Source organism: Eretmochelys imbricata, chromosome 24, assembly GCF_965152235.1.
Source record: "Eretmochelys imbricata isolate rEreImb1 chromosome 24, rEreImb1.hap1, whole genome shotgun sequence".
Lineage (NCBI taxonomy): Eukaryota > Metazoa > Chordata > Testudines > Cheloniidae > Eretmochelys > Eretmochelys imbricata.
This window is the reverse complement of record NC_135595.1, coordinates 7017378-7029998: the sequence shown is the minus strand read 5'-3', so window position 1 is coordinate 7029998 and position 12621 is coordinate 7017378.

The window sequence follows — 12621 nt, the reverse complement described above, 5'->3', positions numbered from 1 at the left end:
GAGAGAGTTATCTCTGTCTCCCCCCATCTCTACCCCAAACATATTACAAATAAATTTTGGAACATTCCTACCCCCAAAAAAATGTATGGGCAAAATCTGGCCAATTTCCATGTAGATAAAGATTTTTAGATCTAATTTTTGCTAAGTGGTTGCCTTCAACATACAGTGGGACTGAAGCCCTGCATGTCCATCCTTTCTAGCTGTCCGAATGTGGTTTGGCTGGATGAAGGTACGCATCATGGCAAATCATAGGCTAAGTGAAAGAATAACTAGATACTAAAAAGAAAAGGAGTACTTGTGGCACCTTAGAGACTAACAAATTTATCTGAGCATAAGCTTTCATGAGCTACAGCTCACTTCATCGGATGCATCTAGATCCTAGCACCCAAACATAGTTTCAAAAGCTGTGGGGATGTGTGGTGCTCCACTGCCACCTAGTGGTGAAGAGGCAGATCATCTTTTCCCCAGTTATACTGAGACCATTTTACACTGCTCTCCATAAAGCTCTTTCACATTGCAACAGGGCTGAACAGGGCCCTTGATGTGCATCGGAATCAGGACCAGAGTTTTCTCTTTAGAACTGGCCTCAGTCTGAAAAAAGGAAAAGCCTGTAAGGCATCCTGCTAGGGTTTTAGCGCCCTGCTAGTTTGACAGCTCTGGGGACTGAAGCGTTGTATTTATCGAAGAGGCATGTTGTAATGAAAAGCAGGGAGCGGTTTCATGGGCGCAACGGGGAAGGGAATGTTAACAATGAATTATGGTCCACGGTTTTGTGACAAAATATCGCTGGTGACTCCCATTATAACCAACACAAAGACTGTTTATTAACACATAGAATACAATTAAAGCATTTGAAGCTCGAAGAGTTAAGTGAAAACCTATTTTACCAATTGTTCTTATTCTTTTTCCTGTTATACAGAGTGTTTCATGGGGGAAAATGCCTTGTTTAATGGGGGTTTTTTAATGGTATTAAATGTGGTAGCAACTGTTCTTGAGAAAAAGTCAATAGGGGTTCTCACAACAAATTTTTTGATAGTCTCAGAATGTGACCACCAACTCTCACTGGTGGCCGCACGGACACTTTTTCCTAGAATACTTAATTAACTTCAGGAAAAACAAATAAATATGCACATATACAAATACAAATCATTGTAATTTATTTATGTAAGGTGATCTTTTTGCTGAGTCAATAATGCTGTGAATGGTGATATTTCTCCACTTGTGAGGTAACTTCCTTCTCTTCATGTGTCAGTATACTAATGCCTGCATCTGTAATTTTCACTCCATGCATCTGAAGAAGTGGGGTTTTTACCAACAAAAGCTTATGCCCAAATAAATCTGTTAGTCTTTAAGGTGCCACCGGACTCCTTGTTGTTTTTGCGGATACAGACTAACACAGCTACCCCCGGATAGTTGCATGTTTATTAATATCACTTTTCTCAGCAAGCCCCAGGGCACTTTAAGCCCTGGATGGGGGGTTGGAGGGAGAGGCAGTGGGGGCTCGGGTGATGGGATGATGGATGGGGAGCTGGGGGAGGAATACACACACACACACAGATACATACACACACACAGAAAATAAAGAACAGAAAATCCAACTTCTGTCTGGGTCTTTCTTTCTTTCTTGCAAACTAGCTGTTGGGAAAATCACAGGCATAGCACACTCTGAAAGCTGGCCAGATTGAACCGGAATTGGGCTAAAAGCATTGTTTATAGTGCAATGGGCTTCCCGCACCGCTAGGGCGCCTCCTCCTGGCTGCCTAGGGGATAGACTCTTTCCAGGTACAACGCCCTTTTCCTCACAGCATGGCTCCTCTCTCTCTCTCTGGAACTTCAGGTACTCCTTCATGACTCAACCCTCCAGCCAGGTCACCATAGTCCTCCCCTTCTGGGTATTGAAGTCCCACTGGATGATCTGTCTCAGGCAGTCTTCTGGTCCACAGCCCAGACTGTGCCACTTCCCCAGTGGCTGGTAGGGCAACCCAGGCCCACCTCCCCATTACTCCAGGTTCCAATCCAGGGACCCTATATCTGCTTGCATCCAGACCCCTTTGCTGTTTCCCCTGGACTCTGTCCTACTTCCCTGCTCTTATCTTCTGACCTCCCCATCTCTCTGAGTTTACCAGCCCAAACTCCCTTCTTCCAGGGAGTTACTGCAGACTACTTTCATTGCAGTCTCTTTCTTTTTCTCTTTTTATGGCGAAGCAGAATAGTCAAGCCACCTCCCGCTGTAATTCCTCCATACTTAGCGGTTTATAGCCTCTCGCTCTGCCCGTGTCTTTCCCAGAATGTAACAGCGCCTTTTTAGTAATACTCCATTTCCTGATACTTTTACTAAACAACATAATGGTGGGTTTTTTATCTAAGACTTTCGAATTCCTCAACAAACTTTTCCCTGTCTTTCTGAAAACCCTGACACACCCGTAAAAGGTGATCAATTGATTCTTCCACCGTACAGAGTGAAGTTAGTTCATCTTTGTGTCATTTATTTGAATAAGAATTTTGTTTAGGGCACAATGGCCAGTTAATACTCAAAACAAAAGCACTTCAGGCCCTGAAGTATGTCATCATCCTTAACTCTAGGGCACAAGTCAAAAAAAATCATCTTCCTCTTTTTTCATGAATCCAGTTTTTTTGCCATTCCTCTTTTAAATTTGTCTGTATTGGCTTTTGAATTCCTGTTTACTCAAGAATATTGCTACTATGTCAATCCTTCCATTTCTTACAGCATTTTTCACTGCTTTGGCCGCCATTTTGTTCCCCGTTATCCCAAGATGCACTGGGATCCAAACTAATGCTACATGTATCCCCATCTGCACTAATTCTGTTATTAGAAATATAATTTCACTGATTAAATCACGTCTACCTACTGAGACACCTTTTTTTATCACCGTTAAGACCAGAGATTGAATTTTAGAAAATGACCGCTGCTGCTGGGCGTATATCTCAGATTCAGTTTAACACTAACATTGTTGCTACTAGTTTGGCTGTCATGACAGCTACATAATGAGATACTCTTTTAGATGTACTAATTCCCAATTTTGGTCTACAATATGCCATCCTCACTCTTCCTGTGTTTTTCTTTTTTCAACCCATCTGCATACATTTGACAAAACCAACTCCACTTTTCATCTATATATTGGTACACTTCATTTTTAATACCTACTGTCTTTTTTATACCCTGAAGTTTATAAAGTAAATCTAAATCCATGTTTAGTCATGCAACTTGCCATCCGTAGCTAATCTTCCCATGTCTAAAAGTTATGACTTTGTTCAGTTTGTCCTTGTCATTCAACTCCTGCATCCACATGTCCTTGAACAGCATGTGGAGCTCTCACAACATGTGCTATAGTTTGCCTATCAAATTACCAACGATCCTCATATATGTGTTTGGTGCTTTCATCACTGTGGTGGTTCCTATTAACTTTAGCTTAGTAGTTTTATTCATAGTGTAACTGGCATTTTACTAGAAACTATCTGTAGTGAGCATATAAGTATTGTAATAAATGCACTGCACGCAATTTATAGTGCCCGGGCTTATATTAAATCTAATTTTTTAAGTTCTGATTTTGATGCTGACCCGAAAGCTTAGCAGCCATAGTCAATAACTGGTCTATTAAGGGTCTGTATACCATCAGCTCTGCTTTCTTATCTGCCTCCTAATTAATCCCAACAAGACTTTTAAGCAGGTTAATCCTTCCTGTACATTTATCTTTAACATTGTTTATATGGTCTTTCCAAAGTAGTTTAGTATCATATACTACCCCTAAGAATTTGATTTATCTATTTGTTCTCCATTTACACAGAGTTTACCTTCCTTTGTAACTTTCCTCGTCGTAAAGATCAGTCCTCTGGTTTTAGCAATGGAGAACTTGAAACCCCAGGCATTTCCTCAGTCTGAGGTCTCTCATGATGCTTTGCTGATTCTCTTTTATGCCACCACAATATTTCTGCTCCTCACACACAGAGCATAATCATCTGCAAACAAAGTGACACCTACCTGGCATTTCTTTGTTTTGAGAGATCATTTATCATAATATTAAATAATGTTGGGCTGATAACACTTCCCTGTGGTGCACCATTTTTAATAATGTATGTATTCAATACAACTTTCCCAACTCTGACCTCCACACGCTTTTTATTCAAAAATTGTCTAATCCACTCATACCTTATTTCACTCATCCCTACTGCACCTACTTTGTACAATAAGCTTTCCCTCCATATCTTGTCACAGGCCTTTTCAGTATGTAGAAAGGCAGCTATCACCTCAGACTTTTTTGCATTTCCGTTTATAATTTAGCAATGTGATCAATGGTGCACACCAAGGTGGGAATAATAGCAAGGAATTCAGGTTCACATCCGAGGTGTTCAGGAATTAGTCAAAGCAAATGGAGGTGGTGATTGTCACAGGGGATATCATCTGGTTCCCTGTCTCTTGACTCGGTCTCATCAGGACAACTTTTGGTATTAGCATAATGAAGGCCTAAGGGTGTGATAATGGATTCCAGGGCCTCAGCAGATGGTAGGGGCAGTGGAAAACAAAATAGGTAGCTATCCAGCTGGCTGTTTTGGTGACCCCCAGATAAGCATCATCCAGAGGAGTCTGTCAACCTCGTCCCATCAAAATTAGTCAATGAAAACACATTTCTGGTGAGTTTGATTATAACTATTTCCTCCCATTTCTTCTCATTGTTATGTCAACATGTAACCTTACCAGTAACCTTGATGTCTCTCCTTCGAGTTTGCTTCTCATTTACACTAAGGTCCCTTTGCTCCCCGCTGGCAGCGTAAGGAGGCCTTAAAGGGGATGTAAATGTATTTTATGCCTGAATAGTATACAGGGGCCTTGGTGTAAATGAGACGCAGGCTCATCCTGTTTACACCAGTCTTTCTGTCTCCAGCTTTTTCTTACTTTTATCAACAACTTTATATTACAGGCAAAGCTGGTCTTTTGTTATCCTTTATCCGGTTTGGACAAGTTACGATGGTCACTTATACGCAACCTGGTAGAGTTCCCATTGGCTGGATACTCACCAGGCTCTTGTGTTTCGGACCCATCTCAATGGGCCACGTGTGCTCTTCAAGTCTCCTGAGTCTGAACAAGTCCAGGCACACATTGGGAGCACAGACAATCTGTCTAGCACCCCCTTCTGATAGCTGAGACCCGGCAGTCTAACTGTTTGCCCCCTGGGACTAACACACACCTCTTCCCAGAATTCCACCTTGTGGGTACTCTGGACTTATTTCGGGGGCTTACGACAGTGAAAGCAAACAGACACACAGACTTTGCACAGGATTCTAAACACAATTGCTCTTTACTTAGCACAAGAGAGACACAGATCTAGACAAAATAATAAACACACCTATATGCATTGCCCTGCCTGTTTCCTCACCACTCTGGAGAGTTCTTTGGGCGTGGGCAGAATCCTCTGGGGTGTCCAGGATCCTTCTCGTGCAGCTCATGGCTTCTCTTCAGAAACTTGGACCCTCTTCCCCTCTCTAGGTCAGCTAGCTTTCTCTAACCTTGGCTAGTCCTGCATTTAACAGCCAACCCTGCTATAAAAGCATGCTCCTGTCCAAAGCTTCCTGTGAGTCCCTCAGGTTTATATGCCCCACTCCCAACACGTGGCTTCTTTATTCTACTGGTTGGAGCTTTCCATTCCCTCACCCTGCAGAGATGTTGGAGGAACTAGCTTCTCCCATCTTCAGCCAACCCATTGTCCAAAGATATCCTGAACAGGTGACCATTAAGGGTTAACTATCATCTATTGTCCCTGGTCTGGCAGAGACGTGCTACATCCCCCATCAGTAAATGGTGAATTCCTCATACAGACAGTCCCTAATAAACAATTCCACAATAACTTCATAACACAATCAGAATTCATAAGCTATATGTATCATCACAAGGATACTCACCTCCACACAACAGGCAGTTGAATATAGCTGGTGGACTAAAGAAAGGTCTCTGTACTTGCACAGTAGATGCTACACTGTTCCTGCAGTAAATTGTGGGTAGTGAAAGAAAAATTCTGGCTTCCATTTATGGTGGAGTTTCTTTGTATTCCCTAGAGCTGTTGATGTGGGGCAAGGTCTATTTTGTGGAACCCCAGGCTCTAGTCCTATAGAACAGCAAGGAATTCTCTTTTGCCCTGGTAACATTTCCTTCTCTGGTAAACACCACTTTATTTGCCTCAGCCTCTCTAGGGGAAACCCAGAATGTGCCTTTGACCTGAAAGTTAAGGTCACCAATTTTTGCTGAAAGAGGACAAAAATAGAGAACACTAGCAAAACAATCAACTACATGGGGTAGCTGGTTCCAGTAAACTCTGCAACTCATTGGTCAGCCCAATATCCACCCCCGCCCCTGCTGCCAGTGGGGGAGAAAATCTGTAATTTGTTTAGGTGCCCTGCAGGCACATTGTTACGAAGGAGGATCCACACCCCTTCACCCCCACACAAGAGTGTGGCAATTCTGGATAAATGAATGGGACAAATGGGGAGGAGGGGAAGGGGTTAGGGAGTGAGAGAAGTGGTCTGAAGGTGCAGTTTTTAAATACTCTCCTGGACATGGATGTGACAAATAGAAGTGTCACACCTGTCTTGAAAAAAGAAAAGGAGTACTTGTGGCACCTTAGAGACTAACCAATTTATTTGAGCATGAGCTTTCGTGAGCTACAGCTCACTTCATCGGATGCATACCGTGGAAACTGCAGCAGACTTTATATATACACAGAGAATATGAAACAATACCTCCTCCCACCCCACTGTCCTGCTGGTAATAGCTTATCTAAAGTGATCATCAGGTTAGGCCATTTCCAGCACAAATCCAGGTTTTCTCACCCTCCACCCCCCCACACAAATTCACTCTCCTGCTGGTGACAGCCCATCCAAAGTGACAACTCTTTACACAATGTGCATGATAATCAAGTTGGGCCATTTCCTGCACAAATCCAGGTTCTCTCACTCCCTCACCCCCCTCCAAAAACCCACCCCCATACACACACAAACTCACTCTCCTGCTGGTAATAGCTCATCCAAACTGACCACTCTCCAAGTTTAAATCCAAGTTAAACCAAAACATCGGGGGGGGGGGGAGGGGGGTAGGAAAAAACAAGAGGAAATAGGTCTTGGTGATTTGGCCATGAATCCTCTCATTTTGGCTGTATCAGAACATTGTGGTAGTTGCCTCCTAAGTGAGAATAGACAGAAGGATGCTCAGCATTACAGACAGAAGAAAAAAGTCTCTGCCATGGGGAAGAGAATCACACCCCTCCTAGCCAGAGAGCAATCTATCCTCCAACTGTTCCAAACAGGTCTGGAAATGACACTAGTCTGGCCACCTGGTCAGGCCCATATGAAGGAGAGGTTGAGTTATGTGTGCAGTAGGGAAGTTGCAGTATCCATTCGCTAGCGGGCTCCAAAATGGCATTGGGACAGGAAGCTGCCAGTAGCAACTCACAGGTAGAGCTGGTGGAAAAATACAGAAAAAATTGGAAAAGCCGAACAAAGCTCTTGAAATTGTGGGCCCAAGGTAAACAGCATGTTGTAGTCCTAGTTTGAAAATGACAATGGCAGCCATACATATTGTGACAAGGTCGGGCCAGATGGCTACAGGAGAGTGACAGAAGGCAGATATATTAGCCCCAGGTTAAGTAGGTCCCTTTTCTCTGGGTAAGGTAACAGGGAAGGTTCCAGAACAATCAGGAACTTTCTGGAAACAATTAAGACAGAGGCTGATTAGAACACCTGCAGCTAATCAAGAAGCTGCTAGAATCAATTAAGGCAGGCTAATCAGGGCACCTAGGTTTAAAAAGGAGCTCACTTCAGTTTGTGGTGCGTGTGTGAGTAGCTGGGAGCAAGAGGCACTAGGAGCTGAGAGTGAGAATGTGTACTGTTGGAGGACTCAGGAGTACAAGCATTATCAGAGACCAGGAGGAAGGTCCTATGGTGAAAATAAAGAAGGTGTTAGGAGGAGGCCATGGGGAAGTAGCCCAGGGAGTTGTAGCTGTCACACAGCTGTTCCAGAAGGCACTCCACACAGCTGCATTCCACAGGGCCCTGGGTTGGAACCCAGAGTAGAGGGCGGGCCCAGATTCCCCCCAAACCTCCCAACTCCTGATCAGACACAGGAGGAGCTGACCTGGACTGTGGATTCATGAAAACGGCCAAACTGAGGGCTGCCGTGAAGCTCCGAGGTGAGCCAATCTGCCAATAAGCGCAAGACCCACCAAAGTAGAAGAGGAACTTTGTCACAATATATAGGTGAGATGATAGAAAATGACATTTCTGAGTTGGAAAGTTATTTTTATAATTAGTAAAAAATAGCACCTTTCATCCCAAAGAATCTAATCATTTCTTGCAGATTTGCACACATAGTACTACTGAAATACAGCCTCATCTGGATGGAGGACACAGCATCCAAGCAAGTACTTGTTACAAAAGAGTTAAGGAAAGCAAAACTTTAATCAGACACTGTGGTAAACCCCTATTCTTATGGAAAGTACCACAATTTCCTGCAGTTTGATGCATACAGGATCTTGGTTTTTAAAGACGCCTCTGGAAAGACCATCAAACTGCATTTCAATGATCTGCCTCACCCTTAGGAAACAATAACACAACAGTTTTGAGAGAAGCAAGCTAACGAGAGGCGGAAGTCTAGTTTCAGAAACAGAGAGAGATAGTTCAGATGGGGGAAATTCTTCAGGCTTCCTTCCTACACATAACGTTATACTGTGGTAACTAACAAAGCCCACCTCTTGTCCCCTATTATTATCTAAATCACCAAACAATGTCTTTCCTCAGCTACTTCCTTAGGAATGTTGTAATGTAATCCACTTAGGCTTGATTCATTGTTAATTTAGAATAGTCTCATTTACTCATCCATCCAATCTTCAATTTCCCTTTGAGCTGTAGCTCACGAAAGCTTATGCTCAAATAAATTGGCTAGTCTCTAAGGTGCCACAAGTACTCCTTTCCTTTACGTTTTGTTTCCCTCTATTAAAGCTGGGATATGACGTTCAGCTTCCTAAAGCAAAGGGTGCTCGACAACATCATCTACACATCCATCTCCTCACATCATCAGCCTAAAATTAAACCTACCACCACTGGCGAATCAAGCACTCACTAATCATGGTTCGTTAGCTGCTCTGCCTACCCCCTTTGTTCTCAAGAACAGTGATTGATTCTTATCTAATGAGCTGAAGGGTCCTCCACATGTCTTTGATGCCCATACCATGGTCTCTCCATTGGAACTTTGTGTAGTAAGAACAACGTGTGGTTGAGTCACATCAGACTTCATATAAAGTTTACATATACTTTAAAAATGGCATTTGGGTCTCATGAACAAAATCTTTGCGGCTTCATCGGGTTGTGCTTTATAATTGAAGCAGGACAGGTCCTGGAGAGGTTCAGAAAACGAAGCCCTGCTCGTTCTTGGCTTCAGAGTAACTTGTAAAACCATAAAATACTAATGGGACATGCTGTAGTAAGAGTAGTGGGTGTAACCGTGTTGCCTGGGGCAGCCCTTACCGGAAATGTCAAGGTCAGGGCAGGCTGCAAAATGGAGAGTAGATACTCCCAAGACTGGTGGGTGACACTGAAGTTAAACACCCCAACCAGTCACAAACTGCGCTTCTGATCCCCCACACTGGTTATCAAGCAAAAAAAGAAATCACACAGCCCTCTTTATTGCATTCCAGTTCTCTGGTTCCCAATCAGCACCTAGGTCCTGTAGAGTGAGAAGTTATTTTAAACTCTGATCACATATACAAAATGTTCTTCTGACCCCAAAGGGTCAGCCATGTCATCAGGTCAGTATAGGTTTGGATCTTACCCAAAATACCACGCTGCCAGCCAATCCTTTATTGTCTAAAACTAAAGGTTTATTATAAAGGAAGAACAAGAAGAGAGATGCTAAGTGGTAAAACAGTCATATACATACAAAGACTTCAAAGTCCATATATCAGGTTCCTAGCCGTATTGGTGAGTTTGCTGGCTTGAAAGTCCCTCTGGAATACATCCACAGCTTGGATGGATCATTCAGTCCTTTCAGAGCTTCAGTTTGTAGCAAAGTTCCTCCCAGGGTAAGAAGCAGGAATGAAGACAAAATGGTGAAGATGCAGCTGCCTTTTATATTTTTTTGCCTTGCGGCTTGTGCTTCCTTTGTTTCAAACACAAGCTGCCCAGCACATGGCTTGAAAGCTTTTTCTGTCCATAAGCATGCCCATGCATGACTTGCTGAGTCATGAGGTGTACACCTTGCCTTCTCTCAATGTATAGCTGATGATCCTTAATGGGACATCAAGCAGGCTAGGCAATGCTGATGCCAAACTGTCTGGGGGTGTCACCCAGAAGCATAGCACAAGTTTTGTAATACAGACATACATACATACCTATAACTCACAATACAAAGGTGATACAAACATATAAACAAGATTATCATATTTGGCAAATTATAACAGTTTCACAGATATGCCAGATACGCTATGTAAGATAACTCATTACAATTTTACAATATCAGTATTCATAATATCCTAAAGTGTTTCCCAGATTCCATACAGTGTCAAAGTGGGCATGAAGCATAAACACACCAGGTAAATTGATAATGATGAATAAAATATTAGAAGGATACAATTTTTAAACATTTTTTCCCATGTGTCTCACCCATCTGGATGACCTAGCACTTCTAGCACCTTTTAATTGGAAATCTTAAAGGTCTTTTATTGATATTAAAGATTAAAGCCTCAAAGACCCTGTGAATTGAGGTATTAGGATGTCCATTTCACTGATAGGTAAACTGAGCCAATGAGAGTTGGTGATTTTCCCAAGGTCCTATATTCAGTCAAGGCAACAGGGATAAGGATATAAGCTAAGATTACTGATGCATGTTCTAAGTACTGGACCACTGGCTCACATGAAGATATGCCAGGGATAGAATAATAGAATCATAGAATATCAGGGTTGGAAGGGACCTCAGGAGGTCATCTAGTATCTGGAAGGTGGAGAGTGAAAACATTTTGGTTGGTCCATTTGTGCAAGAGATTCATTTTACCTGCCGTTCTGAGCCATTTTCTCCAGCTTGAACTGTGAAACAACGTTAACAAAGACTGAGTCAAGAAAAAAACAACAAACCTCCAAGAACAATATGATTTTATGGAAAATTACAAATGCAAAGAGTGGACCTGATTTTCAATTACTCTGTTTCTGCACTTGGAGTAGGCATGGTGGGGAGGCAAAAGTGCCCCTGTACTCTGGGGCTGACCAGACAACTGCCAAACCCCTTGTATGAGTTAGAGCAGTCCTGAGGCTGCTCTAACTTATACTTGGTTCCCATGGCCTCCTATGGGTCCTGGGAAGGAGAGAATACCTATAATGCAGTATGCTCTATACACACCCCTTATCTGCTCCCTATAGCAAGGTCCGGGAGCAGTATCAGTGCAGAACCATTACAACAGCTCAACACCAGCCAGGGAAGCCACCGGTGGAGTAGGAATTGCCAGGGGGTGCTGTCTCCACCCATTTCAAGCCAAAGTGATATAAAGAGACTTATAGACATTCACTACAGTGATGGGAAGGGTTCTCCCCTTGCTGTAGTTAATCCATCTCCATGAGAGGCGGTAACTAGGTCAACCGAAGAGCTCTTCCCTCTACTTAGCACTGTCCACACCGAGGGTCAGCTCAACTTAACTACATCGCTCAGCGGTGTGTATTTTTCACACCTCTGAGCAACATAGTTGGGTCAACCTAACTTTTTACCGTAGACCTGGCCTTAGTGTAACTTAGCATCAGGCCTAACGAATTTGTCTGACTGGGATGAAAATGGTATAAACTTCATTCTCAGATTGAGTGAATTTTTTGGCTTGCTTCTATTCCTGGAAAAGACTATTTCCCCACCTAGCAGGTGTCTTCTGCTCTAGCTAAATACTGAGACAAAACATGCAACTTCCTCATTATACAATGAAGCCTAGTACAGTCAGTTCCTGACAGAGGATCTCTTTACTGTTTCTCTCTCTGGCACGTAGCTCAAGAAACACTCACAAAATAAAATCTACAGTGAAAACCATCAATGGAGAAAATCCACGGCAGATTCTGAAAAGGAATTGCAGGGATCAGAGATGGAGAAGACCTAGATCCTTTAGTCTCCTAAAGAAGACTTTTTGCATCTTCTTTCTTGTTTAAAAAGTTTTAAAGTTATGAAAAGAACAACAATTTTAAATGAGAAAGAACAGTTTGGAACTATGATGAGGTAATGCTCACCTGACTCTGAAGTGGGGGGGGGGGCAAAGTCAAAAGGGAAGAAAGAATATGATAAAAGGGAAAGACGTTTGCCATGCTCTTCCTCTCTTTTCCACCTACATCTACAGATATCACCACCAAGCGACTGAAGCGCTGATCAAATGGGAGAACCTGGCTGAAGGGCCACCAACCAGCCTGTGGTGAGAAGCATATAAGTTTGTAAGGGCACCAAAAGTGTTAAGATCAGCTTAGACTGCATTTTGTTTTTATTTCATTTGACCAAATCTTTTTGCCTATTACTTACAATCATTTAAAATCTATCTTTGTAGTTAATAAATCTGTTTGTTTATTCTACCTGAAGCAGTGCGTTTGGTTTGAAGCGTGTCA